Source organism: Vigna radiata, chromosome 7, assembly GCF_000741045.1.
Source record: "Vigna radiata var. radiata cultivar VC1973A chromosome 7, Vradiata_ver6, whole genome shotgun sequence".
NCBI lineage: Eukaryota > Viridiplantae > Streptophyta > Magnoliopsida > Fabales > Fabaceae > Vigna > Vigna radiata.
The window spans coordinates 21,918,044-21,924,327 of record NC_028357.1 but is presented as its reverse complement, the minus strand read 5'-3'; positions in this window follow the sequence as shown (position 1 = coordinate 21,924,327).

Here is a 6,284-nt window from a genome sequence, read left to right as displayed (position 1 = left end):
ACAAAAACCAAAAACTACTAGAAAATCATAAGGTGCTTTTGTCCTTTGGCAAGCTAGATCAAATGGTGCACTAAGGCAACCTTTTTGTTAGATCATCATGACTGCTGGAACAGCAGCTTGGGGACATAAAAATCAGCTCCAAATCAACACCAAAGTGCTCACACAAAGTTGGTTAAAGATGTTACATGCATGTGCTTTTACTTTTACTTTTTGCTTTTGCTTTTTGTACTTTTTGTCTACTTTTTTCTTTTGTACCTTTTGTCTCTTTTTTTTTCTTGAAATGTTTTTAGCACAAACACACACCAAATCAAACCTCAAATCTGGAATGTTACAAGGAGTTTGATGTTCATACAAGCTTATAGCACCAAAATGAAGGAAACTTACTAGAATCAAGTATAGCATGAAACACAAAAAGGGACATAATGGAAACCTAACTCTAAGAACTTGTTGATGATCTAACAACAAGTATGAACTCAAATATGCAAAGAAAAAGCACTCAAAGGTACTCAAATGAAACAGTTTTGAAATTTACTCAAACATGTATTTTTGGTGATATTTCAAAGGTTAAACATGGAAGTAAAGACATGTAAAGGACTAAACATGACTCTACACAACATGGATGGATTCAAAAATAAAAATGACACAAAATAAGCATATAAGACCAAACAACACAGCAAGGAATGACACAAAAGAAAGAAAAAGCACAAAAAATTAGCCAAAACTACCAAAAACAAACTTGAAAAACGCTAATGACAACATCTTGACAGCTTTGACCTTTGCTGAGTGTTTTACTTATAACTTTCTGCACAGAAATCCAAATGAAGTGATTCTTTTTTTTTTGGAAACTACACTCCAAGGGCTTTCATTTAAATATTTTTAAGCATTTTTTGGACAACTGAGCTAGATGCAGTTTAAGTTTCAAAATCGTCACAGTTTGCTGCCAGAACAAATGATAGATGGAAAACAAAACACAACAAGACAAGTAGGGAAATAACATCAACAATATGGAACTATAAATGATAGATAAGGACTAAAAGACTTAGCTCTTGAAGAACCAAAGCTCTGATACCAAATGATGGCAACCTCCTTAAGCTAGGTTGGGCCAAAGCTAAGAAGGATGCAATGGAGGGGTGTTTCCTTGGATGAATGGTGCGGAAATGTGGTGGTAAATGGTCCAAGGATGATCAGCTATTGTATGAATAGTGTAGAAGCTCAAAGCCTCTAGGAGATATGGTGGTGGTGGTGTAGTGTTTGGTGGCTCCAAGAGAGGTTAGGCCAACTCAAAGAGGAAGGTGACTAGAGGGGCCTCATGGGTTGCTCTAGTCTTGATCTAAGATGAGTAGTGTGGCCAAAAATGGGCAGCATAACATTACTCAAAATCAAAGATGAAATACAAGGGTGGTGACACCTCTATTTATAGGCCAAGGGTGTCTCCTTCTAACCCTAAAAGCATGATCTCCCACCTTTGCTCTCATTGGCCAAAAATTTGGCCTTCTAACCTCCAATGATGGAAGGACATGTGGCCACTCACAAAACACAATCCTCTCCATTCCTAGAGTGTCATGTGGCCACTACTAAAAGCAAAAACTCTCCACTCCTAAGGTGTCATGTGGCTACCTTTTAAAAAGTAAATCCTCTCTAATGGAAGCATGACACATGGCACACACTTTCCACTTGGTTTGGATGTCTAACTTTAAGGAAAATCCTATGCTACTTAGGCCTTAATACAAGCCTTAAACAAACCTACACTACATGGCCTAATACAATTGCCTAAATTCATACACTACTCTTTAAGCCTTGCTTCATAATGGCTCCAAAGGTGGTTTACAAGGTAGAGTTGACACCACCTTCAAGGATGACTTTAACTCTCTTGAAAGTGCTTGACCATGGCTAAGGGATTTTCCATCAATTGATATATATCTAGAACGTGTTTACATGCTTTATGTGCTATGTGCTATGCATCATGTCATATGTTTCACTGCAGACGTTTTAAAGCTGAAAACCATAAGCACTTTTATGAACTTTTAACTGTGACAAAGTTCTAGTATAGTTGACTACATTATTAATGGATTCGACTATGCTAAAATCTTTGTGCAGATTTTGAGAATCAATGCTCTGTGAATTTTTGAGAAGAAAAGAATTTCAAAATGTTTTACTTGGTTGAAGTCGACTATGTGTTTCACACATTCGACTGTATTTGTTATCTGATTTGGAATTATGTTATGCTCTTGCACTCTAACGGTTATACTTTTAAAAGTTAGTTGAGCATTGAAGACTTAGTCAACTGTATTAAATGTGTTTTGTTTTTGGTTGATTGTAAGCTACTTGGTTGACTGATCTGTTATAACTGTCATAATACAGTCGACTGAATTAGTAGCGTATTCGACTGAGAATCTGACTGTATAATACAAAACTATAAATAGGTTGAACATAGATTTGTTTAGAGACTTTTAATGAACTGATAATTTTCATTTTTGTTTCATATTTCTCTTAGCTCCAAGAATTCTCTAAGAAGACGGTGGTGATCTTTCTTGAACGAGATTTAAATAGGAGACTTCATGCGTTTACATTTGCTGATCATTATTTGCACAAGAAAGATGCTTTTGTGTGATCGTGTTGAAGGCTTGGCATCTTGTGAAGACTGCTGAATTGTCTTGAAGGCTTGACATCCTGTGAAGACTGCTGGAATTGGACCTGTTGTGATACAGGGGGATAATTCACTTTGAGGATTGTTCAAAGTGGTGTTGTAGATTGCAGAAGAGGGGATTCTTGCTGCAATTCTGGTTTTGTTCTATAGCTATATTTTGGTTTTGGGTTAGAGAGGAGATTTATATTTTTGACGTGGAGGTCTTCTATAAATTCCTTGTTGTAAAAACTGCAACCATTATAGTGCATTTGCTTCCGGGGTGGAAGGACACTGGATGTAGGCATTGTTGGTCGAACCAGTATAAAAACTTGTGTTTGATTTTCTCTATCCCTTATCTTTTACATGTTACCAATAAGGTGTATTGGTAAATCTTGAAGAAAATTGTTTTGATGATGCTGCAAGAAGTTTTATTTGAAGAGAACATTAGAATTATTTAAAAGCAATTTGTAGAAATTGAATGTAGTAAGAAAGTCTTAAATAAATTGTAAACCTTATATTTCTACTGGAATAATCGATTATGGACAAGCAATAATCGATTATCACTTGTATTTTATACTGGAATAATCGATTATGGTCAAGCAATAATCGATTATCACAAGTCCTTAAGAAATAATCGATTATCATTTCATATAATCGATTATCACTTTTTGAAAAACCTGTAACGGACTAAAATAATCGATTATCACTTACAATAATCAATTATTCGTGGCAGTTGGGACTTGACCTTTGATATTCAGAGCATATGGCTATATGTAGGGTTTCTGAGAAATTCAGAAGTAACGTTTTTGAACAGAAGCTCAGTAGAATACTGTTTGTCAGAGGAAGTTCTCAGAAGCTAGAGTTCAAAGTTCCCTTGCTTGGTCTCGTGAATAGGAGAAGCTCGCGAATCGTTGGTCGATTGCCAGAGCGGTTCTCTTCGAGTTAGTAAGGTGCTCTGCCTGGTCTCGTGAATAGGAGAAGCTCGCGAATCGTTGGTCGATTGCCGGAGCGGTTCTCTTCGAGTTAGTAAGGTGCTCTGCCTGGTCTCGTGAATAGGAGAAGCTCACGAATCGTTGGTCGATTGCCGGAGTGGTTCTCTTCGAGTTGGCTGAGTGTTCTTCTTCCGGTTCGTTCGTCGAAGGAAGGTTTATTTTTATCAGTTCTTTTTCACTGTCTATTGTAATCTGTGAAATATTTTTTAGTGGAACTGTTAATCACTCTTTACAGTGATTAACGACTGGACGTAGATTTTGTTGAATCGAACCAGTATAAAAATTACTTGTGTGATTTTTTATTCCCTACACTATTTACTGTTTGCGCATATCAATTGTTTGATAAATTTTCTGAAAGAGAAATGATTTTCGAAAAAGGACCAACTTATTTTAAAAAAGTGACTGAACACGTTTTCCGCTTACTCTAAGTTTAATTCTGCGGCGTTATACTCTTCAAACCATACCCCGCTGGTACCAACTTTACATTCCAGTCGACTCTATATTTCACGCAGTCAACTACGTTTTTCCGCTGCATACATTTTCTAATTACTTGCATTTCAAGAAAGTTCAAAAAGTTTTTTACTTTATTTTCAAGACTGTGAAAAGAACTTATTTTTGAAACATCACCAATTCACCCCCCCGGCCCCTCTCTTGGTGTAGAAAGAAGCCTACCTGTTTTCCAACAATTGGCACCAGAGCTAGTTTTCATAAGATATTTGATAAACTAGTCGACTTTGTTTTTCTTTGATTCGACTATACAAACCTGGGGATGGCTTCCTGTTTTCAAACTTTTGGTGAAGGTGCTGCAACAAACAGACCACCTCTATTTACTGGTGAAAATAATTCATTTTGGAAAATTAGAATGCAAATATTTCTTGAATCGTAAGACAAAGGAAATTTGGATGCCACTTTAAATGGACCTTTTGTGCCTAAAAAAACCGTTCATGATAAAACTGTTTTAAAACCTTTTAATGAGTGGACTGCTGATGAAAATAGAAATGCTCAGTATGATGTTAAAGCTAGAAATATTATTGCCTCTACACTAACTATTGATGAAATTTTTAGGATATCTCAATGTAAAACTGCAAAGGAAATGTGGGATGTCTTAGAGGTAACTCATGAAGGCACAAATGAAGTAAAGAGAGCAAGAAAGAATTCATTGATACAAGAGTATGAATTGTTCAAAATGAAAGCTGGTGAAAGCATCTATGATGTGCTCAAATGAGATAAACAATGTTACTTTAATGAAACTTGGCTTGAAGAAAACTTCCATTGGTTGGTTCTTCGAAGATGAAACTATGTTCTCACCAGAAACTAAGTTTGAAATATTTGTTGTTGATCAATTCAAAGCTTTGAATGACAAAATGGATAATCAAGGAGCAACTCAACAACAAGAAGAAAGTAGTTCACTAGAAGAATATACTACGAAAACCTCTGATTCGGATTAAGGGTTATCAGATGAGTCTGCCAAAACAAGCAATATTTTGAGTCTCTTGGGTGTATCTTTGTGTTTAGTTTTTTTTTAATGGCTTAGACTGCCATTTTGTGTTTTGAATCTTGTTCTGTTCTATCATTGTAATATCCTTGAACAAGAAATAAAATCAGTCTTTGAATCAAATTGAATTGCTTTAATCCGTTTGATTAAATCTATTCTGATTGAATGATTGATTCGACTATGAATTGATTGAAGTTGACTATGCATATTTAAAGTGTTACTTTTCTTTGCATATTCACTTCTTATGGATTACTTTTCTTGCATAACTAAATTTCTTGATCTACAAGAGATCTTTGAAAGGTTTTGCAGGAAAACATTGCTTTAGAAATCACAAGTGGAATCCAAACTCACTGGAAAGCAATGGAGTCAACTGAAGAATTAATTCAATCGACTTGATCATAACAGGGTTATAAATTCCATTGCTGGAATTTGGTTATTATGTTGATTGATTATCTTCTTCTGATTATTTACAATATATCTCTGTTCTGAAATGATTATGCATATCTTGTGTGAGATGACATTGTGAGATTGTTGATAATTGTATCTTTGCATGATAGAATTGATTGATATCTTAACTGTGATACAATTTTGTGTTATGAAGTTTGTATACTCTAATTGTCATTGTACTGCATTGTGCATATGAACTTGGTTAAGAAATTTATGCATGATGACATCGGGAGTTACATTCTTACACATATTTCTTCACATGCCTGTATTTCAGGGGGAGTTATCTTTTTCATGTGAATAAATGTGATAGGGGGAGCATCACTACATATTTTCAAATTGCTTATGTTCTTATTGATGCATCTCTGTTTGGATTATCAGCTTATCATATCTAGAAGCATATTTTTTTTGTTATTGCACAAAGTGGGAGAAGTATTATGAAAGCATTGTCTATTGCTATCTACTTGATATATTGTTGATTGATTATGTTACATTCAGAGTATTTGAACTGATAAAAGAAGTTATATCATGTGTTTACTCTATTATGTATTATTTTGTGCAAGCAGGTTGTGCATCATTAAAAAAAGGGAAGATTGTTGAGATTGTTGATAACACAATATTTATATCGCTCTGGTTTTTTATGATGACAACACATTTTTAATAACACATATGTTGTTGATGTGTTACATGTTCTGCTGCTTATTGATTGATATCTTATTGAACATGT